General features: G+C 49.0%; 1 protein-coding gene across 22 annotated transcripts in view; it reads left to right on the top strand.

Moving 5' to 3' along the window:
- ARNTL (aryl hydrocarbon receptor nuclear translocator like) overlaps nt 1-25,505 on the top strand; it is a 129,048-nt gene that overhangs the window by 38,070 nt on the left and 65,473 nt on the right. For 3 of the 22 annotated variants that reach the window (XM_085006428.1, XM_085006407.1, XM_085006353.1), the window contains one exon: nt 24,745-24,887. The exons of the other annotated variants lie outside the window; for them this stretch is intronic. The gene's annotated coding sequence lies outside the window, so the exon portion shown is untranslated. Of the gene's footprint in view, nt 1-24,744; nt 24,888-25,505 lie in introns of those variants that run through there. 22 annotated transcript variants of the gene reach the window in all.

Below are 25,505 nucleotides of genomic sequence, written 5' to 3'. Positions count from 1 at the left end.
CCTTGACTGGTTCTCATGTCCTTCTCCAGAGCCAAGTGTTTGGGAGTTTATGTGTACTTTGGGCTTGCGATTGTGTTCTTATGCTTACTCTGAGGTGTGGTGTTCCTGAGCTCTGCCACAACTTGCACCAGCGGAATCCAGCCCAGGCTTGGACCCTTGCCATGAGACAAGATGTGATCTGTTAGGGACATGGTTGCATTTGCCTCAATTGGAGGAGAAAATAGGGTAGAGCAAGAAATGGAAATGAAACTCCTTACTGCAGAGTCCACCCAAGTACGGGAATTTGGGATCATTTCTCCAGTCACTCAACTAGATAGCCATTTATGTTCTGAGCATTTCGAGTGTATGTTCTTGGGTTTGAATTCTGAGTAGCTTTTGGCTTGGTTTTGGGGAATGTAGCAGTTAGAGATCGAGTCATAAAAGCAGCACATGGAACTGGTTTGGATCCTCTGTTTAGTGAACTCTCACTGTGTACCAGGCACAGTGCTGAGTGCTCTACAAGTGTTATTTTATGTCATCTTTGCAACAACCTATGACATGTGAATTAGTGTCCCCATTTCAGCAATAAGGAAATCAGATCACAGAAGTTGGGTAGCCTGCCCAAGGTTACAAGGGATTTGAACCCAGAGCTGCCTGACCCCTGGTCTGTGCTGCTTTCTGTTTTCACCCACCTAAGCCTGGAATTTCTCCTCCTACTTATATAGATGGACTGGAGGCAGAATGAGTTCTTAAGGTTAAATATTCAGAGCTTCTGGTGGGTATTTCTGCTCCTTAGGCATCTATTAAAAGGGTAGAAGAAGTGTGAGATCCCTGGAAGAAACTAAGGCCAAACTTCAAACACTTACCTTAGGAGTTCTTTTGTGGCACAAACGGTTGAGAATCCAGCGTGGTCACTGCGGTGGCTTGGGTGGATGCTGTGGTGCGGGTTCGATCCCTGGCCTGGAAATTTCCACCTGCCACAGGCACAGCCAAAAAGAAAACAGAGGAGTTCCCGTCGTGGCTCAGTGGTTAATGAACCCAATTAGCATCCATGAGGACAGAGGTTCAATCCCTGGCCTTACTCCGTGGTTAAGCCTCTGGTGTTGCCGTGAGCTGTGGTGTAGGTCACAGACGCAGCTCGAATCCTGTGTTGCTGTGGCTCTGATGTAGGCTGGCGGCTACAGCTCTGATTGGACCCCTAGCCTGGGAACCTCCATATGCTGCAGGTGTGGCCCTATAAAGACAAAAGAAAAAGAAAGAAAAAGAAAACAGAAAAAGAAAAACAAAACAAAACAAAACAAAACCCACTTACATTAACTGTTTCCCCAGCTGAAATTTTCCTTTAGTTGGAAAAGGTGGCAGCCTTGGGCATGGAAAGGAAATCTCACCAGGAGGCATGACGGTCAGAGTCCAGTCCTAGCTCTACAGTTATAATCTTTTTGTTTAAATACTTGCATTTCTCTCTGCTCATGTCCAACTTCAAGCTCTGAGGGCAGGGTCCTGTTTTGTTTTGTTCCCCCCCGTACACCCAGCATTCATCCTGGTGTCAGGCCTGTAACATGTGCTCACGGAATATTTGTGCCTTCTAGTGAATCAGAAATCCTTGGGACAAGGAGCTTTAACCTCCATGTGCCAGGAACTGCTCTGGACACTGTGGTTATCGAGGTGACACAGGACAAGTTCTGCCCTCATAAGGCAGACGTGCTTGCAGAGGAGACAGACTCGACCGGCTGGGTGTACATTGTAAGGTCAGGCTGACCGGATAGTGCTCTGAGAAGTTATCATGATGCTCTTTGGGGGTGACTACAGATATGTCATCAGTGCTGTCCACACTCCCTTTTCATTTTATTTACTTATTTATTTTGTCTTTTTAGGGCTGCACTCTCGGCATATGGAGGTTCCCAGGCTAGGGGTCTAATCGGAGCTGTAGCTGCCGGCCTGCACCACAGCCACTGCAACGCCAGATCCAAGCCACGTCTGCTACCCACACCACAGCTCACGGCAACACCAGATCCTCAACTCACTGAGCAAGCCAGGGATCAAACCCACAACCTCATGGTTCCTAGTCGGACTCGTTAACCACTGAGCCATGACGGGAACTCCCACACTCCCTTTCATTCTCTGGCTTGGCTGTGGTCGCTCACACCCAGCTAACTGCTCCCCCCAGCAAGAGCTCCCTCTCCAGCTGGGGGGTGGGGGGGCTCCTGTCTCTGGCAGGGCTGAGGGCTCCCTTCCTATTCCTGTCCCTCTTCCCATTCTCCTGTCTGCCCTGCTATCCCCTGGTTTTCCTCCAGCCTCGTAGATCTCACCTCCTCAATCTGCTGCCCTGGTTCTCTTTTCTCTGTCTTTAGCTTAATAAGATTTTCCTTAGTCCTTTTTAGGTCAGTCCAAGTATTCCCCCAGTGAGCTTATCCACTGCTCACCTTTCCAGATCTGTGGGTCCGGCTGGAACCACCTCCCAGGCCTCCATCCTAGCCTTGGTCCCACAGCCACCTCCAATGTGGCCCTTGCCCAGTACCAAAGGCTCTGTCCCCCTGTAGTGCCCCACCCTGGGTGGGACCACACCCCTCAGTTGTCTGACTGCAGGAGTCATCCTGGGCTTTGTCTTTTCCCTCAACTGTCATCTTGCAGCAGTTATCTCATCCGAAGAGCCCACCTTCTAATTTGTCACTCACTCCTTTCTCCTCCTTCCCTGTCCCCTCATTTAGAACTCTTCATTGGAACTGTTTCCATGGCCTCTCTGTTGGTGTCCGTGTCCACTTTGGTCCCGCCTCATTCTGCCCCCACGTCCTAGCAGCACGATGTTTTTAGCTTACACACATCTCACGGCTTTCTCCTGCTTAAAACTCTCCAGGGGCTCCTCATAGCTTACAGAAGAGAACCTCAGCCCCTCAGTGGGCCTGCCGTCTCTCCATAAGCTGGTCCTGGGCCGCTTTCCTGGTTTCATTTTTTCTCTCCTAACCTGTATTTCTTTTCTCTTTTTTTTTTTTTTTTTTTTTTGTCTTCTTGCCATTTTCTTGGGCTGCTCTCGTGGCATATGGAGGTTCCCAGGCTAGGGGTCGAATCGGAGCTGTAGCTGCCGGCCGACGCCAGAGCCACAGCAACACGGGATCCGAGCTGCGTCTGCAACCTACATACACCACAGCTCACAGCAACGCCGGATCCTTAACCCGCTGAGCAAGGCCAGGAATTGAACCGGCAACCTCGTGGTTCCTAGTCAGATTCGTTAACCACTGCACCACGACGGGAACTCTGTAACCTGTCTTTCTAACCTCAGCCCATCCTCCCAGTGGCCACCACCTCTTGGTGCCTTCACTGGTGCTGGGCCCTTTCCTGGCAATGACCTCCGCCTGCTCCTCATGGCGGTAACTCGGCTCAGGTTTCTGCTCTTCTGGACACTTTCCTTTCCCACCCTGCACTTCCCTGTGACCTGGAGATGACCTTCCTCCTGGCTCCCAGAACACCCTACATTACTCTCTCTCCCAAAGCACTTATCAGCATAACTGTTGATTTATTATCTGTTATGCTCAGTAAGCTGAGCTCCTTAAGGGTGGGGACCACACACACACACACACACACACACACACACACGCGCACACACACACACATCTCTGGGTTCTCGGTGCCAACACAGTGCACCTGGCTCAGGAAGTGTTTGTTGAAAGAGTGAGGACAGCAAAGTCTGTTTGTGCAGCCAAACAACAGATTTACAATGCGATCAAATGTATTTGAAATTGGAGGGTCATTGACTATTGACTTCGGTGGGGCCTCCTCCCTTCTCATTTGTGTCGTGGGCTTGGATTTGTGGCTGCCAGCTGCGTCTTCTTTATATGCTTTGCCCCTGACTTTTTAAACTCCTGTTGTTGATAGGATAGGAAAGCAATTCAAAATGAAAAATAGCCCATCAAGGAATGCTTAGGAATGAGGTCCACCCAGCTTCCTGGATGAAGCCCAAATTTCCTAAATTAGCCCAAATAATGATTCTTGCTGACCGCTGACAGCTCTTCCCTCGCGTGGTCCAGCTGGGAGTGCTTTTCTGGCTGCGGGGAGAGGATAGCCAGAGGTCCTTTTGGAGGTGCCTTGATGGCATCTTTATCTTCATTTGGAACCTTGTAAAATCCTCAGGGAATGCCTAGGGGCAGCAAATAGGAAGAGACTCTGAGCCCAGGGAGGCCAGGTCCGTGTCTGTATTCCCCACGGGAGCTGCTGCGAGGCACCGTCACACGAGCCGGTATCATCTCAGGTTTCCACGTGGGTTTTTCAGCTTGGTGCTGTTGCCTCTCCTTCACTTCCTGGCTCTGCCACAGAAGTGGGATGTTGTGGCGAGAATGCAGCTTTTCTCTGGGGGCTCCCCATAACCTGGGAAGGCTTCCTTGAAGAAGAAGCTGTTCTCAACACGGAGGTGCCCTGCTGACCAGGGTGTTCCAGGGGCCGTGTGGGCGGCTTTCCTTGGAAATACTGCTGCTGCTTTCCCTTTCGGGGACTTTCCAGAAGCTGTCTCCTCAGCATGGAATGCATTTTCCTTCTGGTTTGCCTGGTTCATGCCCATTTACCCGTCAGGGATCAGCCGATTTGCCTCTTCTTAGGAAGCCTTCCTGGACCTCCTCAGCAAGAAACCAAGGTCTTATCATCACTATAACTGTGATCACTTTCTGCGACTTTTTTTTTTTTTTTTCTGTCTTTTCTGGGGCTGCTCCTGTGGCATATGGAGGTTCCCAGGCTAGGGGTTGAATCAGAGCTGTAGCTACCAGTCTACGCCAGAGCCACAGCAATGTGGGATCCGAGCCTTGTCTGCAACCTACACCACAGCTCATGGCAATGCCGGATCCTTAACCCACTGAGCAAGGCCAGGGATCGAACCTGCAACCTCATGGTTCCTAGTCGGATTCGTTAACCATTGAGCCATGACAGGAACTCCTCTACGACTTGTTGATTGCTCACTGACAAAGTGCTTGGTGGGTAAGCACTTAGTATTAGGGCTCAAGTAGGTGCTGGCTGAGGTCAGGGTTATCATTACCCCAAAGATAACCTTTTGAAGAAACTCATCAGTTGGGGGGCATGAGAGCAGGGTCTCCCCCCTGGCGCCCAAATGGGTATGTGCTCCTACCTGTTCTTCACTCCAGTGGTCCTTCTGCCAGGTGGTCAGCATCCCCTCCTCTTGCTCATTCAAAGCATGCATCCCAGAGGCCATTTTACATTCATTTGTGTGGTTACATATGAATGCATGTTCCCCCGATGAGCAGCCTCCGAAGGGTCCCAGACAGCAGGAGCCTGACCTCTAGGCAGGTGCTCAACACAGAGTTGACCATCAGCCTGCCTGTCCAGACAGCTGCTCACTTGCTGGATCTCCCTGCCCCTTGTGTCTCGGGAGTCTGGGCTGTGATCGTGAAAGGGGCTCCTCGGCGCCCCCCCCCCCAATTGAGCCTGCATCCCCGCGCCTCCTGTTTCCATGTCAGAGCCAGTGGTGTTAAGGAAGCACCGCTGCCTGGCAGGGTCTGTCCAATGAGGAGGTCTCTGTCTCTCCTCCTCCTTGTGAACCCCTCCTCCTTGTGTAAGGAAGTGGACCCCTTTCTTCCCCCAGCACAGAGCCTGTGCTGTTCCTCTGCTCCTCTGCGCCTGCACGCCCCCTGGGGGTGGCCCTTGCCACCACGGGCCATCCTGACCTGGGCGCCCGCTCTCCTCATCCTTCTGGACCAGCCCTGGCATGGCCTCTGTGGCAGGGCAGCATCTTGTATAGTCAGGGCTGAGGGGCCACAGAGGGGGTAAGAGGACAGAAGCTACTTCTCTAAGAACAGCTACTCCGTGATTCTGAGTGTGTGTGCAGGTGCCTGTGCATGTGTGTGTGTGTATGCATGTGTTTCTTGCTGGCTGTTTTCACTTATATAATTCATCTTCGTGCACATTAGAGACCAGGTCTCCCTCCTCAGGGGTCTGATGTGGGTCTCTGAATGATAGACATTTCAGAGCTGTTGGCTAAGGAGATCTTTCCTCCCCTCTCCAGCCGAAGGCCCCTCCCCTGACCCACATTCCCACTTTGGTACCCTGGCAAGCCTTTTGTAGGGTTGATGTGATGATCAGGACCCCCTTCCTGACTCCATTCAGACAGCAGGGATGTGAAAGCCCCCTCTAGAGCCTGGCAGGCTGGCAGGGTGCCGGGATACTCTCTTTAGGCTGGCAGCAGGGAAGCCTGGTCCCCCAGGGCCAGCTCACCAGGCCTCCAGGGTCCTCCGGGGCTAGGCTGGCTGAGCTCCAAGTGACTCACATTGGTTTCAAGTGGGAAAAATAAAAATAAAAAATGGCTTCTGACCAAGTGGGGAAAGTGGGCATGGGCGAGGGTGGAGTGGGGAGCAGGAAGATGTTGGCCGTATCTTCTACACATTTGCAGGCAACAAACAGAGATCAGCTTCCAGTGGATGGCCTCTGGGATGCTGGCACCTGGGCACCTTGGTCCTGGAGGCAGACCTGTTTCCCAGTGCCAGCTCTGTGCCTGCTAGTGATGGGGCTTAAGACAAACCACCCAGGCTCTCCAAGCCTCAGTTTTTCTCACCTGTAAAATGGGACAATGATCCCAGTAATCACCACTTGGAGGTTCTTGTGAGGATGCAATTAAATCATGCTTAGCATCGTACGCAGCCTATAGGAAACGCCAAATATCTCTTATGTTACAGTTGTTTTTAAAAAGTAGTATCGTCAATAACTGTAAGAAGACTTTGGACAACATACAGAGTCTAAAAGGCACAGCTGAAGGCTGTGAGGAGTGTGTGAGGTGGTGTGTAGGAAAAGTACTTTGTGAATTGCAAATTGGGTGCAGATGTGGTTGTTAGCACAAGTATCTCTTTTAGTGGTTTGGCTTTGACAAAAGTGAGCACAATTTTATGATGTTGCGTCTAAGTTCTTTGCTGTTTTTGTTTTTTCTTTCGGAGGGAGAATTATCAGACAGGCCTTTACTGGACTCTTGCCCAGAGGCTCTGTGACCCGTGTTGGTGATCCTGGGTGCCAAATGCCTGAATAGCACCAGGCACAGAGAGCAGCTCTGTGGTTGCTGGTATTATTTTAGTTCTTTTAATGATAAACATTTAATACAGAGTGGTATAGGAGTTCTAACCATGGCTCAGCCATTAGCGAACCTGACTAGTATCTGTGGTTTGATCCTTGGCCTCCCTCAGTGGGTTAAGGATCCAGTGTTGCCATGAGCTGCAGTGTAGATCACAGATGTGGCTCGGATCCTGTGTTGCTGTGTCTCTGGTTGCTGTGGCTGTGGCATAGGCCGGTGGCTACAGCTCTAACTGGACCCTTAGCCTGGGAACCTCCATGTGCCACAAGTGCAGCCCTAAAAAAGACCAAAACAAACAAATAAATAAATAATAAAAGACCAAAAAATATAGTATGTTTTTCTAAGTCCATTGACAGTAAATTGTGGGTATTTTGCTTGAGACAAATTCCTGAGAATTTGCTTGAGAAATTCTCCTCTTAGAGTTTTGTGCCTAATATAGCTGAAGACATTTAAGCAATTTATTCAGCATTTGATATAGACAACTACCATTGTTTTCTCAAGTATGTCAGAGATACTTAACTGCTTGCCTCTCTTATGTTTATCTCCATCCCATGCCATTTCCCGGCCTCTCATCCTTGCAAAAAGAAAATGGAACATAAATTTAAAAGGCAGATACTTTTAGGCAGAGGTTGAAAATTCTCTACTCAGTGGCTACATCTTGGCATGTAGATGTGTTTTGTTAAGTGCTCACAGTGTTTTAAAACTTTTAAATTAGTGGCTAACATTTAAATTGCGAGATATTATTATTAATATTATTATTATTATTATTATTATTTTGCCTTTTTAGGGTCACATTTGCAGCATATGGAAGTTCCCAGGCTAGGGGTCCAATAGGGGCTGTGGCTGCTGGCCTACACCACAGCCACAACAACTCTGGATCCTAGCTGCATCTGCGACCTACACCACAGCTCACAGCAACACTGGATCCTCAATCCACTGAGCAAGGCCAGGGATTAAACCCACGTCCTCATGGATGCTAGTCAGATTCATTAACTACTGAGCCACAGCGGGAACCCTGATGTTATTATCTTGAAATCTGGATTTCCAGCTCTTCATGAAAACCCAAAGGTCTGGCCATGCTGGGTCCACATTTCCTCGGTGATGAAGTGTGGTGGTCCCTTTTACAGGAATATATTTCTCTACCTGCCAGCTCCCCCCAGCCCCTGAACCTGGACATAACTGAGCTTGTAGTGTGTGCTAAGTGTAACCAGCCCCTCTTAGACACCATGCATTGATTTAGATTTATTTTTACCAGCAACTTTGACCATAGAGAAGAAGATAATTTCACTTGCTAAGTTGTCCATTTTTTGTTAACAACCCAAAGGGCTATAATGTTTTTCTTTAGGCTCTCTTGGGTTCGATAGAGTGACCTTCTCTCCTCTCTGTGGGGCTTCCTTGTTAACAATTTTGAAGAAGTCTTCAGCAAGACCTATAAGTCAACGTAAAATGTTGGATAAGGCAGGATATACATTGTGATTGCCCCTATTTAAGGGAGGTTGAGCACAAGGGACCTGCCTTCCTTCAGTAATTTACAATGCTGTGATTTTAAACAATTAAAGATACTTAGTCATTTTTATTAGCCCTCTCGTTGACATAGTTGTCATTTGGCGGAATCCATATTGAACGAGGTGAGGAATTTGAGATTCTCAGGACTGGGACCATCCCCATCAGTGGGCTTTTCTCACACAAGCCCATACCTGCTTCCAGCCAGTGAGCACACATTGATTGGACTGGTGGCCGCATGCAAGAGGGGAGGGGTGAGCTGTGCTCCACAGTGTTTACTTTAGAGGAGTCCTTGCAAGCAGTTTTTAAAATTATTATTGTTCTACGAGCTTTTAGATTTATTTATTTATTTATTTATTTTTGTCTTTTTGCTATTTCTTTGGGCCGCTCCCGCGGCATATGGATGTTCCCAGGCTAGGGGTCGAATCGGAGCTGTAGCCACTGGCCTACGCCAGAGCCACAGCAACGCGGGATCCGAGCCGCGTCTGCAACCTACACCACAGCTCACGGCAACGCCGGATCGTTAACCCACTGAGCAAGGGCAGGGACCGAACTCGCAACCTCATGGTCCCTAGTCAGATTCGTTTCTGCTGCGCCACGATGGGAACTCTGAGTCCTGGACTTTTTCATTTGCTGGTATCTGCTCATCCCCTACCTCCTTTGCCCTCACCTGAACATATACATTTTTACTTTTGTAGAAATGGATTCTTTCTATGCATACAGTTCTGCAGCTTTCCTTTTTTTAGCCAACTGTCAATTCTTATAGTATTCTCTCAAGTCAATGTGTACACATAAATGTCTCTTTTTATGTTTAACAGTTGTACTCTGTGGTATGGGTGCATTTTAAGCTTCTTTAATCATCCCGGTATTGGTAGACGCCCAGGTTGGTTGCTGATTTTTGCTGCTGTGGAAATTGTTATGCCCCCTGTGAGCTTCTGCATGCGATTTTCTGCAGTATATTCACAAGAAAGTGGGACTTTGGGCTTGAACAGTTTGTCGGTTAAAACTTGAGTCAAATATTGCCTAGTTACCCTCCAAAAAGGCTGTACCAATTCATACTCCTCCCGCGAGTATTCAGTTATGGCCTCAATAATCTAGTTTTCGCTTAACCATGCATGAGAAAAGGCACCAGTGTGCCATCAAAACGACACAATTGTCTTAAAAGCATTCAAAGTATATGTCTATAGATTGAATTAAATGATTTTCATACCTTGATTTCAGGGATGGTTCTCATCTTGCAAGGTGACAAAAATGTTCCCCAACTGTCGCAACTGATTTAACTACTAAATGCTTACCTAAGGATTTCAGTTATACCAGGGATCCCTTGGAAGAATAACAGCCGAATCACGGCTTCCTTTTCCACGGCGCCACCAGGGCCGCCTTCTCTTTCCCACCAAGGCCTGAGCCTTCAGTGCATAGGTGGGGTCAGCACTTAGACGGAAATGCCAGGCGTTGAAGGGAGACAGCAGGTGATGTGGTGAGGTACCCAAAGAATCCTAGCACACCCCTCCTCCTCACCTATGAAGCTGTTTACACTGACAGGCTCTTCCCACGTGTATTTCCTTTCTTTTTTTTTTTTTTTTTTTTTTTTGCTTTTTAGGGCAGCACCTGCAGCATATGGAGGTTCCCAGGCTACAGGCCAGGGGTCGACAGAGCTACAGCTGCTGGCCTACACCACAGCCACAGCCACGCCGGATCTGAGCCTCATCTGCCACCTACACCACTGCTCATGGCAGCGCCGGATCCCCAACCCACTGAGCGAGGCCAGAGATCAAAGCTGCAACCTCATGGTTCCTGGTCAGATTTGTTTCCACCGTGCCACAACGGGAACTCCCCACTTGTGTTTTCTTATGGTGTCGCTGCGACCTCCCTGTGAAACAGGCCCTCCGCCTCTCCCTCCATTTATATCTGGATACACTTAGGCTCAAAGTCTGACTTATTGAGTATCACACATAGCCTGTAAGGGTCAGTGCACCAAGCACAGGCCTTCTGACTCCAAGTGGGGTGGAGTCAGACCCCTGTGAGGCTGAGATCACAGGTAGCTCTTTGCCTACAGGATACCATAGAAGCTTCTTTTCCTGAGCTGGGGGTGGAGAAAGGAAAGGGAAGTGACATTCCCAGACTTTCTGTGGTCACTTTTGTCCACAGCTTTCTCCTAGCAGTGCTAACATTGACCGTCATGTTCTCGCACATGTCCTTAGTCTTTAGGAAGGATCCGTGCATTCTTGACCGGGGATCATGAGTGATCACAAGGGGTTGAGCATTGCTGATCCAGAATATATCTCCTCCTTGAAAAGGTCAGGTCTCAGAGATGGTCCGCTCACTGCCTGCTAACTATGTGTGCAATTTTAAATTTCATCTTCTCCGGAGACCTCTTCTCTGCCTCTCTGACCTGGTGCCTGGTTTTTGCCAACAGGTTCCCCTGCATTGGCTGACGTTCCTTAACCCTAACCTCACTTGTGAGCCCACAGGTAGATTTGATGGCCAAACCACTTATCCTTTCAGGATGCCGTCAACTTCATTAGACCCCTGCAGGATGGTCTGATCTAGTGAAAACAGGGATCTGAAGTCAGGTAGACCCAGTTCAAATCCTGACCCCATCATTTTTTATTACTAGCAGTGTGAGCCTTCGGCTATTGTCCTCCCCTCGCAGAACCTCAGTATCCCCTTCTACAAAATAGAGACAGTGACTCTTTCATCGGGACATTTTGAGAAATACGCGAATTAAGATTTGAAAGGTGGCTGTCAGATGTTCAGCACAGAGTAGACACTTCATGAATGTGGGTCCTCGCTCGTTTTCCTGCCGTAGAAAGAAGATTCTCCTCTGGGGATGCTCCAAACTGGTGGCTGCTGGCTGGGGTTCCTGGGGCCAGGGCAAGACCCCCACATGAGCCCCAAGATGAGTCATGAACACTGTATTCTCAGGAGCTCACTGTTTGGCAGGGGAGCCCAGTTTACAGAGGCATTGTAATGTATGCAGTAAGAAGGATTATTTAACAGAGGAGAGATGAATTAACCTCCAGATGGAGTGCAGTGGAAGAAGTCATCAGGCAACTGGGGTATTGAAGGTTGAATAGGAGCATGATAGAGACGGTAAGGCTATACATAAGCAATTCAATCCATCAGTAATAAAGTTACATTGTTCTTTATGTATATATGTTACCAATACGCCAATTGGTGTATTGGTAACATATATACACCAAATTCAAATTCATCCTCTCTCTTTTCCCTTCCTTTTCTTTTTCCTCCCATTCTGCCTCTCCTTCCTGCCATACCTTAAGATACGCAGCCACTACAATTTCTTAAAGAATTGCTTTATGTGGAGTTCCCGTCCTGGCGCAGTGGTTAACGAATCCGACTAGGAACCATGAGGTTGTGGGTTCGATCCCTGCCCTTGCTCAGTGGGTTAACGATCCGGCGTTGCCACGAGCTGTGGTGTAGGTTGCAGACGCAGCTCAGATCCCATGTTGTTGTGGCTCTGGCGTAGGCTGGAGGCTACAGCTCTGATTTGACCCCTAGCCTGGGAAACTCCATATGCCGCGGGAGCGGCCCAAGAAACAGCAAAAAGACAAAAAAAAAAAAAAAAAAAAAAAAAAAAAGAATTGCTTTATGCTTTAACAGATCCTCAGAGGATGGTGCTGCTTCACTCTTCAAAGTTTTTTACAAGAGCTTTGGCATAGCTATTTTTTTCCCCATTCCTTTCTATAGTATGAGTAAGTTCTTTTGCTTTTGCAGCAGCGAACAAACTACCAGCCATTCAGCGTTTACTGTGTCACGCCTCTATACCAGGAGCATGTGTCATCCCATTTCGTAGCCAGAACAACTTGGCGAAACAGGGACCGTTAGTTCTTTTTTATAGATGAGGAAACTGAGGCTTAGAGAGGTTAATATACTGTTACTGCACAAGTGCAGGGAGCCACAGTTCTGCTTTGGGGCTCTTTTCCCATCATCCTCTGCTGCCTGGCTCAGGGCCTCACCCTGATTTTGTGCTGCTGGTTTTCTGACCTACTCGGTGCAGTGCCAGCTCTCCTCACATAACTTCCTTCCTATTACTGGGGTCCCAGAATTCCTGGGGGTCCCAGAATCACACAGCAGCAATAATTAACAAAAACTACAATGTCCCATTGTGCTGGCTTTTATGTCTAAGCTACTTGTAAGCAGATAGGTTTGACTTTTAAGACTTTCTTTTGGGGAGTTTCCATCGTGGCTCAGCGGTTAATGAACCCGACTAGCATCCATGAGGATGCGGGTTTGATCCCTGGCCTCTCTCAGTGGGTTAAGGGTCCGGTGTTGCCATGAGCTAGGATGTAGGTCGCAGACGCAGCTCAGATCTGGTGTTGCTGTGGCTGTGGTGTAAGCTGGTGGCTGTGGCTCCGATTTGACCCCTAGACTGGGAACCTCCATATGCCACAGGTACAGCGTCCCCCCCACCAAAAAAAACTTTCTTTTTGGCTCTGTCTCTGCCCTTTAAGGACTAAATGACAGGTGCAGGTGCCATGCTCCAAGGGCCTGGACTGCAAGTCACAGATGAGGTTCCAGCTTCATCATGCTGGTGACTGCCCAGCAGTGGTACATAAATCTCCTCCCCTCCCTGCATAGCTGCATTTCCTCAGCGCAACCCCAGGGCTCAGGTGCTCCCTAACCATCCTTCCTGCCACTGTCTGAGCTCCTATGATGGAGCAGAGTTGTGGAATGTACTGGGAGGGATGCAGGCTTTGGTTTAGGAAGCCCTGAGCATGAATCCCAGCTCCTGGACCTCCCAGCTCTGTGACCTCAGGCTCATCTGCTAACCTCTCTGATATTCATTGTCCATGTCTATGAAGAGGGCAAGGATGACAGGAGCCCATGTGGACAAGGTCTGTTTCCTTCCCTCGGTCTCTGACTCCTGAGTGCTTTGACTGGGGATTTGCAGGTGTTTCTGAGGCAGAAACCCAAAGCGCCTGCCCTAAGTGTGGCGTTCATCACACCTGCATCACCCTGAGATATTCAACTCTCAGATTTTTGGAAGCTCCTTTATGTGGTTGAGAAACTCCTCAAAGGCAGAGTCCAGCCCCTTAAGCTCTGCTGGTGCTTCCGTGATGGCACCTTCCATTCTTGCCCCGTCCCTCCTGCAGACAGCAGCTGCAGTGTGAGTCAGTTGCTTATATATAATTTCTTTTGCATCTCTCTGCAGAGAATTCCATTCATTTAACCAGTATTTGCCTCACATGAGGAAATGGGATGCAGAGAAGAATCAATTCACAGCCACTGCCCTTAAGAGCTCCTGGGGGAAAAGTGCAAATAGATAGTGTGACACAAGGACTGTGCTATCAGCCTGGAATGTCCCAGGGTGCCATGGGAGAAGAGGACTGAGTAGCTCTCTCCTGGGGACCCAGCAGGCATGAGGTGCCTCTGAACAAATCTTTTTTTTTTTTTGTCTTTCTGCCTTTTCTAGGGCCTCACCCATGGCATATGGAGGTTCCCAGGCTAGGGGTCTAATCAGAGCTGTAGCCACCAGCCTACGCTAGAGCCACAGCAACGTGGGATCCAAGCCGCGTCTGCAACCTACACCACAGCTCACGGCAACGCTGGATTCTTAACCCACTGAGCAAGGCCAGGGATCAAACCTGCAACCTCATGGTTCCTAGTCGGATTCGTTAACCACTGGACCACGACGGGAACTCCTGAACAAATCTTAAGAGGTGAGGAGGAGTCCACACTGCAGAAGTCCAGGCAGAGGGGCAGGACAGAGGGAACTTCAGGGTGGAGGCCAGAGCCCTAAGAGGAGGTGACACTGGCTGCCTGCCTGGAGCCGGAACCAAGGGGTGGAGGACCCGCATTGCCACGTCCTGGTAGTCACCTGCACACTGATGACCTGAGACCTCTCTCCCAGACCCCCAACTCACATACCCATCGCCCACTCCGCATCCATCTTTCAGGTGTAATGGGCATCCCAGACTCAGCGTAACTAGAAGTCTTAGGCAAACCCTGCCTAGCCCTGCCTAACTCTGTCCCTCCCCAGGCATGAGGTGACTTTCCCCCACGTTATGTGGCCCCACCATTTACCTGGTTACACAGGCCCAAAATGCATCACCTTTGACTCTCTTCTTCCCTCGATCCTCACCTTGTCTGTTTGCAACCTTGACAGCTGTTCCATCACAGCATATCTCGAAAGCCACCACAGGTCCAGAGGTCCCCCATCTCTCAGCAGGCCTCCCTGCTTCCACTCTGGCCCTGCTGCTAGCACCCTTCCCCACAGTTGGGCAGAATGACCTTTTAAAAAGTAAATAAGATCATGTCACTGTTCTGCTCAAATACTCTGGTGGCTTCCTAGCATCCTGGGAATAGAATCTGAACTCCCTGCCCCATCCTGCCAGCCCCTCCTACTTCTCTGGGCTCACCTCTCAGCACTCTCCTCTTTGCTCACGCCATTCCAGCCCCCTTTGCTTTCTTGCTCTTCCTCACCTCAGGGCATTTGCACTTGCTGTTCTCTGCCTGGATTCCTCTTCCCCAACATCTCTGCCTGGCAGCCTTCACTCCATTCCGGTCTGTGTTCACGTCATCATTCCTCTATTTAAAAAGCACTGTCCGACCCGTCCCTTTACCCCATCACATTGTCCTCTTACTCTGATTTATTTTTCTTTATTAGCACCTGACTTTATATTGTGAACTTACTTGTCTTCTTTATCAATTGTCTTACCCTACTAGACTGTACGTCCTTGAGGAGGGGCCCCTGTCTTATCAGTCTCATTCACCCCTCTCTCTCCAGGATCTAAAACAAGGCCTGGCACCCAGTAGGTGATCATCACACATTAAACTGGTGACGAAAAAAAAAAAAAAATAAGTGAATGAATGCAAGTTAAGACTTTGGTGTTGATTCTGTGGGCAGTGCCAATCTAGTAGACATCTTTTAGGAGGTGAGTGACGTGGTCAGCACTTTTATTTTAGAAAGCCAGCTGGTGGCAGTGTGGAGGCTGGACTTGTAGGAGGAGGCAGCAGAACTAGTTAGAGGCAGTGAAAATGGTCCAGGAAATTGATGCCGAGCCTTATGTAGAGCTGTGGGGTTGGAGAAGAGGGGCCCAATGGCAGGCTGCGAAGACCTTTGAGCATCTTTGGTTGCTATTGGAACAACTTGAGATAGCAATTCTTTTAAAAGAAAAACAGGAGGGGATGAGCTGGTATGGGGAGAGACTGGTGACACCCCATGATGTTTTCCTCCCCAAGCAAATGTCAGCCCCCGGATGCATGTCCCCTGCAGTGCGTTTATTTCTCTGAGGTGTGACTCTGCTGCTCCTAGACTCCCAGTTCAGTCTTTCGGTAAGAAAGGAGTCAAGATGGTATCAGTGTGTCTGATTCTTCATCCTGTAGGTGGGTCCCTGATCTTACACACCACAAGCCACACTAAGTCACTGATTCCTCCTTACAATGGGTACCTTTCTTCATATTTAACTCCAAAGGAGACTCACTCTGACAAATTCTGCTTTCTCCTTTTTTTTTTTTTCCCCCTAAAGAATGGCTAGGCTCTGCTCAAATCTCAGATGGGGTTTACTGATAAGCTGGGGGTCCAGCATCTCCCTTATCACAAGCATGCACAGGAGCCCTTGTCCTCGCTTGGGTGTCCCCAGCTTCCTAGCCCAGGCATAGCCATGTGGTCTGGCACTGCTTCTTGAGAACTTTCTTCTAAAGCTTGAATCACTCCTTTCTCCCCGGCTCCCCAACCCTCCCCAAGTTTTGATGCAAAGCCTTTCATCTCTGAGCAAACACGTCCTTACCCATCTTGCTGGGGTGTGCCCCTTTCTGTCCCTAAGGGAGAGTAGGCCATCCCAGGCTCTGAAGCCTTGGTCCAAAGTTCCTAATCCCATTTGCTGAGCCCTGTGAGGTGCAAAGCTGCACCAGCTGTATAGCCAGATGTCCACCTCCCACGGTTCCCTCTCTCCTCCAAAGGTCCAGGCGTCATGGGAGTGACATCAATAGCTACCCTGTAGGGCTTCCTGTGTGCCGGGTACTGGGTTAAGCCCTTCACATGCATTGCGTCTAATCCTCCCCACCCTGCAGGGATGGTATTATGATCCTGTTCACAGATGAGGGAGCCGAGGCACTGAAGTGAAGCTTAGGAGTTAAGAGCCTGGGCTGAGAGTCAAGTGGACCCAGGTTTGAATCCCACCTAGCTGTGGGCCTTACTCTTGTGAATTAAGATGCTACTTAATCCTCTTTTTCTAGATCTAGAAAATGGAGATAACATAGAGGGTGTTCATAGGGTTGCTGCAAAAATTAAATGAAATAAAATGTTATTTTATAAGTATGTAAGTACTTGTTTAGTAAATACTAGATTTTGTGCTGTCAGTAAATGATAGCTCATTGTAGATACTGTTTCTTTTCTTTTTTTGTCTTTTGCATTTTTTAGGGCTGCACCTGCTGCACAGGGAGGTTCCCAGGCTAGGGGTCCACTTGGAGCTGTAGTTGCCGGCCTATACCACAGCCACAGCAATGCCAGATCCAAACTGCATCTGCAGCCTATACCACAGCTCACGGCCACACCGGGTCCTTAACCCATGGAGTGAGGCCAGGGATCGAACCTGCTTCCTCATGGACCCTAGTCAGATTCCTTTCCACCGAGCCATGATGGGAGCTCCTCATTGTAGATACTGTTCATCATTAGCACCATCCTCAGCAGCATTATCCCCATCCTGAGGCTCTATGACTCCTAAGTAGATAGAGCCAGGATTTGAACCTAGCCCTGCCTGGCTCCAAAGCCCACATTCTTCCTCCTGCCTGGATGCTCTCCAATTCATCTTGCCTAAGACTTTCTGGTCCCTAAGTTTGCCTTCTTGGTCTTTTCTGGGTGTGCCATTTGTTCCCATCTGGGCAGTGGGCTCAAGCTAAGGTTCAGCGATTCCTTGGTCTCTTCCAGCCAATGACCTCTTTACAGTCATTGACTGAGCAGTCCCCAGTGACTGGGCTGTTTTGGCAAGAGCTTGACAGTTTTCCCTGATTGCCAATGTCATCTTGCCTACTGTGACAGCCAGGAGGTATGTGGGGGGGTGCTTCCTGTTGTCTATATCAGCAGGATTATCCAAAGAAAACAGGAGTGCACCGGAAAGGGCTGGTGTGTGTCCCTGTCTTGTGGGGGACTCACTTTGTGAATGTGGTGACATTTATGGAGTCTTTCTCCAGGAAAATGCACATGCAAAAAAAAAAAAAAAAAAAAAAAAAAAAAAAAAAAAGGAGTTCTCATCATAGCTTAGTGGTTAATGAACCCAACTAGCATCCATGAGGACGTGGGTTCCATTCCTGGCCTCGCTCAGTGGGTTAAGGATCCGGTGTTGCTGTGGGCTGTGGTGTAGGTTGCAGATGCGGCTCAGATCCCATGTTGCTGTGGCTGTAGCTGTGGCCGGCAACTACAGCTCCAGTTGGACCCCTAGCTGGGAAACTCCATATGCCTCATGTGCATCTCTAATAAGACAAAAGACAAAAAAAAAAAAAAAGAAAAAGAAAGAAAGAAAGGAAAATGCACAAGATGAGCCCAGCATTTCCCCACAGCCCACCCAGGAATCCTGGCTGAGAAATTCAGATCCAGAAGGTAGCTTACGTGCTCTTTTGTCACCTCTTACTTCACATTCACAACCATGGAAGGTGTTCTGTGTTTGCAGGATGTTTCTATTTGAAGGCTCTTGGGCCATCCTGGCAGCACTTGGAAACACCTATTTTACTGATACGATTTGCCATTTTCATTTTTTACCCTTATTTAGGGAAACACATTAGAACCTGCCTAGTCATTTGATGAGACCGACCTATTGATTTGCACATAAATTCAAGCCGTAACCTGCATCTAGCAGACAAATTGAAGAGGTTTCTTGGCCCCGATATCAGACAAATAGAAATTTTATTGCAACATATAGATTATAAAGGTACATAAGCTTAGCTTCAGTAGGGTTTAGTGGTCTAAATTGAGGTAAAGGTAAATCTGTACTTTTTTTTTTTTTTCTTTTTAGGGCCGCACCTGTGGCATATGGAAGTTCCTGGGCTAGGGGTCTTATATAGGAGCCGAACTGCCAACCTACACCACAGCCACAGCAACGTGGGATCCGCACCATGTCTGCGACCTACACCACAGCCCACCATGATGCCCAATCCTTAACCCACTGAGCAAGGCCAGGGATTGAACCCGTGTCCTCATGGATGCTAGTCGGCTTCATTACCGCTGAGCCACCAAGGGAACTCCTAAGTCTCTGCTTTTTAACTCTACATTTTTTGGAAATTTCAGTCTTGAAAAGTATCCCCCCCCCCCTTTCTTTTCATTCTAGTTTTCAAGGTATGGTCTGAGAGAAGGCAGGTTCCAAACACCTTAATTCTCCAGTCTTCCAATTTGCTTGTTGGCCCGTCCCTAGAGCCTTTCCAACAAAGCATGGAACAGCTCTGCTGTTCCTAACAGCCTGGGTGTCACTGCTGCTGGCTGCTCCCCTCCCTGCCCATCCTTTGGGTCCTCATGGAAAGACAGGAACAAACTTTCCATGGAGGAGGCCTGGAACCCTTCCTTCCACTCGGGCTGCAGTTCCAGTGCCCCCTGCAGCCAGAAGTGGGACTTGGACTCGGGGCACAGGAGCTGAATTCATCACGTGTTAGATCATTTGATAGCAAGCTTTTTCCAGGAGTTCCCATCGTAGCTCAGCAGAAACAAATTGGACAAGCATCTCTGCAGATGTAGGTTCGATCTCTAGCCTTGATGACTGGGTGAAGGAACCAGCCTTGCCAAGAGCTATGATGTAGCTCACAGACGCAGCTCAGATCCTGAGTTGCTGTGACTGTGATGTAGTCTGGCAGCTGCAGCTCCAATTTGACCCCTAGCCTGGAAACCTCCATATGCCGTGGGTGCAGCCATGAAAAAAAGAAAAAAAAAAAAAGGAAGCTTTTTCTAATGAGTAGTTTTTTTCTTTAAAGTTTTTCTTCTTTCCTTTTTCTGAACTCCAGAAGCAACAGATGCTCACTTCAAAGCCAGGATTAGAACTCTTCATGCCTGGCTTGGAATTCCAGCTCCATCAACTCATTAGATGTGCGGCCATGGGGAAGCACCCCCACCCGAGCCTTACTTTTCTCGTTGTGCAGGAGAGAGAGTAAGGTCACCTCCTAACATCCCTGTGAAGATTGAGGGAAGTTGGTGCATAGGATGTGCTTGCAGAGGTTTGGCCTGGATCTCCTCCTCAGTGACTACTGAGGGTCCGCTTTGAGCCAGGTAGTGTTCTGGTTGCTCTGAAAACACTCAACAACAAGACAGAGTGGGTTTCTGCTCTCGTGAGGCTCACATTCTAATCAGAGGAGATGCAAAAAGACAGGATCATTTTAGAAATTAAGAAGCTAGAATTAGCAGGGGGTGTGCAAGCTATAGGAAGGGCCACTTTAGGTCATTTGCCATGGGGGAGGCTTGGTGCTTTGTGACCCCAAGCCCCAAGTTTTATAGGATACCTGTGGTGAACAATTCTGCCCTCTAAGGGTAGGTCCCGGTTTTAACTTTGGAGAATAGGACCAGGAAGCCCATATCTGTTCTTTAGGTCATACTCATTTGCTAGCTAGCTCCCCCTTCTAAGTTTGAGCTTGGGGCTGAGAGCTGTGTGGCTAGGCCTTTTGAAGGCTTCCTGTGAGCTTGGGAAGTGCCACCCTCTGATCACCCAAGTGGAGCTGACACTGAGTGAAGTGCCTCTGTGTCCGGAGCGAGGGTGCTGAGCTTCCAGGCAGAGCAGTTTCTCTTTCGGGGAGACCTTGGCACACTGCAATCTCCTGATTCTTCACATGCAGTTTTTAAAGGGCTTATGGAGCCCATGTGAAAGAAGGGGCCACCCCAACTGGTGTGTTGGCCTTTGAACCACGAAGCCTTAGCCTGATACCACATGCTAAACCACATCGCCCCCTCAGGGTATAGTATGCTTTTTTTTTTTTTTTTTTTGCATTTTGCTTTTTAGGGCCACAGCTGTGGCATATGGAAGTTCCCAGCCCAGGGGTCAAATTGGACCTACAGCTGCCAGCCTTCGCCACAGCCATAGCAATGCTGGATCTGAGTCGTGTCTGCAATGCACCCCACAACTTATGACAATGCTGGATCCTTTACCCACTGAGCAAGGCCAGGGATCCAACCTGCATCCTCACAGATACTAGTCGGATTCACTTCTGCTGCACCACAACAGGAACTCATCATGTGCATTTTTAAATGACCATTTCAGCCTCTGCATTGGGCAGCATTGACCCAAACCAATGGGTAAAGGAAGCTGCCGAGCAGAAGGAAAGGCTGTCTGTGACTCACCTGTCACGTTCATTGCCGACCTACTTTTGTTTGACCTTGGTTTGCTCTGTGCAATTAAAGACACTGTTGTAAATGCACTTCTGCTGCTGATTGAAGTCCAGCATGTGACAGCCCAGGATCTTAAATACAGACATGACCTAGGCAGAAAAAGGGCAGAAATCAGGTCCATTTAACTCACTGGCTCCAAGTTCAGCTCGGCAGGGACCGTCAAGAGAAAAGCACAGAGGCTCCTTTTTCGGTTACCTCTGAATTGTAATTCAATCACAAGGAAAAGGCTTAACTTGAAGAACACCGAGCAATTCTTTGAGACTAGACACGATGCCAAGGCAGCAGGCCTTGATTCTTTGCTACTGGGCAGCTTAATCAGGAAATGGCCTAGATGGCTGCCTTTCAAGTGGGTCCTTGCAGTAGCTTGGCAACTGGCACAGGGTCATAATTGGAAGAATTTGGCTCTGAGTGTCTGTGGGTGTTTACAGTGCACTATAGGGCAGGGCTTCATTTATTTATAGAATATTGTGAGCAACAAGCAGCAGAAGGCTGAAAAGCCACTAAATCTCGATTTATTTTTAACAAATTCCATTTTCCCCCTCATCCCAGAAGGAGAACGGAGTTATTAAAACACAGTAAAAAATACATCATCGCAGAGCATGCCATAGCTAATTACGGGGTTGCCAGCGTCGGCCGGCCGCCACATTTTAAGGGCTTTGTAAATCAACCATCCATTCAATCCGTGAACTTATATGACTCCCATTTTTCATTTAGATGTAGAGGGAAATTATTGGCAAGTGGGTGCTGATCAGAAGACGTTCTACCCTGTCTAAATTAGGAGATGGAGGGTATAAATAGAGAATAGCGTACTTACGTTTTTCAAAGGGAGATAAAAATCATTCTGCATTGTCCATCATACTTCGCGATCGGAGCATACATCCCACTGCACTGAGTATCTGCTGTAGGGCTGCTTACTCAGCGCCATGGCTGATCTGTGCCACTCAGAGGAGCTCTAGTGTGAGATTTCCCCAAGCCTGACCCTGGGTAACTACTGCCCACATATGTCGTGAAAAGATGCGAATCTGGTGCTTTTTGGCCTGCAGGACTGTAGTGCATGAGAGACCCTGTAGTTCAAGTGCATCTATCTCACAGTAGTTGGGGAAGATGAGACCCAGAGAGCAGAGCAATGTGGGCCCTGTGCGAGTCCCGGCAGAGCTGTGCTCGGCTTGCAGCCTCTGTGCTTTTCTCTTGACGGTCCCTGCCGACCTGAGCTCAGAGCCAGTGAGTTGAACGGACCTGATTTCTGCCCTTTGGGGCTCACAGTCTCAGACAGACAGACATCAAGACAGTCGAATAATCACCAAGGGTATGAATAAACCCGGTTATCTGTGTACAGTCAACTAACTGGCTGGTTGAGTGAGGGAGATGGTGAGAGTGGGGAATTTGGGAATCTGTTATGTGGATGCCAAGGTAAAATCAGTTGCTCTCTGACCGCTTGGGAAGAGCTTTGTGCATGCTATAAAGTTTCTAAAGGGAAAGAAGGCAGCACGTTTGCTGCATGTTGAGAGAGGGAAAGTCTGGTGCAGCGGTGGGCACCAGTGCAGGTAACTATAAATATTACAGTTGGGGAGAAGCCCGGGGAATGGATCATTGGGGAGATCTTGAGGGAACATCAGAGGGAGTGAAGGACGGGGGTACAGGCCAGGGACAGCTGGTCTGAGTTCCAGGGGACATTCTTGCCTTGTTCCTGGGATAGCATAGAGGTGGCATGAGCGCTGCTGGTCCCAGTCCTCTGAGTCCCAGGTAGAAGGGTAGTGACTGATGGTGGCAGTCTTTTTTCTGACCCTGAGGATCCTTCTTTGTGTGGCCCTCTGGACAGCCAGTATCCGTGGACTGGAGCTGGCACTGGATCCTGTGTCGCTCATCCTGGGTTGAAACCTGGCACATGCCCAGGCTGGGTGGGCTCCAGGTGTTAGTTCTCTTTCTGAGGCTGGGAGGGGACGGAGAGGCTGAGGAAGCCTTTAGGAGGAAGGAGGGACTGTGGAAGTTTCAGAAGTCACCTCTTGGCAACCCTGGAGGCCATTGGCTTTCAATTGATGCTATAGCAGGCAGCACAGAGGGGAACAAGTGAGAGAAGAGATCCTGGGGCCTGGATGAAGCTGTGGGGGTTACAGACAGATAGACAGTTGGAGAGGGAGGGACAGGGACGTGCTGGGACTGGACTTACAACCGTGGAGGAGGAGGTCCTGGTGGGGAGGGAGGTACCAGGACCATGGCAGACCTGGCAGCTCAGCAGCCTGAGTTACTCAGTCTGGGCTTTTGGGGTATCAAGTGCATCTTCTCCGGGCAGAAATGGTCTGTCTTCCTTGCCCTGGACCATGTTCCTCAAATGTATTATCAGACCAAGTTTCCAGGTGGCAGAGAATGAAGTCAGCACATAAGAACATCCCCAGTGTCACCTCCATAATTTTTTTTCTTTATCTTTTGATACCCACAACCACTCACCTGCTTTCGAGTTCTCAAGAGTTGAGAGTGTGTAAATTAGCAGTTTCTACAACGTGGAACATAGTTGGGGAGCTTCAGTTTGGAAATTGCTTATTTTTTTTTCTCGAGTTTATGTTATAGTTTTAATATAGCTTAGTCATCTTTTTGTTGATAAAGTTTTTAATTTTTAGAGTTTATAAAGGTAACATGGTTTCAGGATGGAGGAGTCTTCTTGAGTGTCCCACCTCTGAACCTCTTTCCTAGGAGCAGATTCTCCCTTTTCTCTGTCCAGTTTCCTGCTCCTGGCCATTTCCCTGTGTCCCAGCGTCAGCCCAGGAGATCAAGTAAAGCCAGGTCAGGGGTTGTGTCCATGAAGGGTTCTGTGGCAGAGAACACGGAAACCTCCGCCCAAGAGGAGGTTGGGAAGTCGCCCGCGAACTAGAACAACCACCTGTCCCAGCCCAGCCCTGGAGTCAGTAGCCCCCATCACTTCATACTGTTCGTCCCCAGGTAACACTGGCATCTGTAATTGATGCCAGCTTTAAATTCCCCAGAAGAAGAAAATGTTGGCGTTCCCGTCATGGCTCAGTGGAAATGAATCTGACTAGCATCCATGAGGATGCAGGTTCGATCCCCGACCTCACTCAGTGGATCAAGGATCTGGCGTTGCTGTGAGCTATGGTGTAGGTCACAGATGCAGCTTGCATCTGGCATGGCTGTGGCTGTGGCGTAGGCCGGTGGCTACAGCACCAAGCTGACCCCTAGCCTGGGAACCCCCATATGCCGTGGGTGCAGCCCTAAAAAGACAATAAATAAATAAATAAATAAAATGTTCATGGTGTGTTGCCGTAGCCCTGTCACGTCACTCTTTCTCTGGATCACAGTGCCAGGCACCCAGTGAGCCTTCAGGCAGTGCTCTTGGTTCACTGAGCCCTTGGTTCACTGAGCCCAAGGTGGTCTGAGCCACCTTGCCACTGCTTCTTGGTGTTCTGAGAGCACTAAGTGAAAGTCCTGAGGCTGTGTATGTTAAGACTGGGCCAAAGTCCATCCTCCCTCCTTCAGGCTGATGAGCCCCACCCTGGCTATCAGCACGTATTTGCTCCTTATCAGAGTGATAGAATGGTCCAGGGGAAGGGCATCAGGGGTCACTTCCTCTGGCCACCCTCCTGTGCAGGAAACTCCCATCTGTACTCTCTGGGATAGTCAGGGCCCCTCGCCCCTTTGGCACCCATGCTCCAAGCCTTCTGCTCCTCCTTTCTGGACGTGTTTGCCTGTTAGAAAATCCTTCTTTATTCTAATCCCAATCTGCCTCTTGGCACTGTTTCCTCATTGACCTGGTTCTGCCCTTTGTAGCAACACAGAACAAAGGTCCGTAGGCGCGGCGCGATTCCACCTTCAGAGTTTGGAAGTCGTGCTCATGAGCTCCCTTCCTTTCTCTCCCCCACCCTCTTCTGTCCCTCCCCAGGGCCCCCACATTCTCCAGTGCCTTCCGTCATCCTTGGGTGACATGGCAGTCGATCTGAATTTTAATAATTGGCGACATTCACTGAGGCACTGTTCTAGGCTCCTCACATGAGTTATCGTCCTTACTACTCACCATCACCTGAGGTGGGTGCTGTCAATATCCGCGTTTTGTTAATGAGAAGACTGAGGAGCAGAGGTCAGATGTCCAGAATCACACAAGGAAGTGGCAGAGCAAAGATTGGGCCCAGGTGGTTTGGCTCCAACACCTATGCCTTTAGCTGCAGGGCTGTCATATCTTACAACCTTAGCTCTAAAAGTAACCCTGGGCTGCATGAGATTGGGCTGGGCCCGACTTCAACTTATTTTGCAAGAGGTCATTTGAAGAGAGCGTGAGTCGAACAATTTCCTATGAAACCTCCTCAGAGGCCTTTGCCCTATCACCAACAATGGGTTCATCCTAATTCTGCCAGGCCCTGCAGGGTTCATGATGCAGTGGGTTTAGATCAGAGTGATGACGGTGGGCTTATAGTATTTTCTCTTCCGGCACATGAAGTCAAATGCCGTAAGTTTCTTGTTTAAAATGCTCAGTCATGATTTTGTCGTCAGAAAGCAGAGAGAGAAAGGTGCCTAAGAATTTGAAGACTGTACCGTCTCTTCAAGTCCCTAATCAAACCTTGCTGCTCAAAATAGCCCCAGGGGTTGTGGCGTCAAGGGAGGCAGTGCCCACCCACCCTCCAAAGCTGGGATGGCAGATGCCAGGTA

The sequence above is a fragment of the Sus scrofa genome, chromosome 2 (assembly GCF_054392235.1).
Source record: "Sus scrofa isolate SSC_HxYL_T2T_F1_AM1 chromosome 2, Sscrofa_HxYL_maternal_Yorkshire_Landrace_v2.0, whole genome shotgun sequence".
Lineage (NCBI taxonomy): Eukaryota > Metazoa > Chordata > Mammalia > Artiodactyla > Suidae > Sus > Sus scrofa.
The sequence above is the reverse complement of the archived record's forward strand: the minus strand, read 5'-3'. Positions and strand labels throughout refer to the sequence as shown.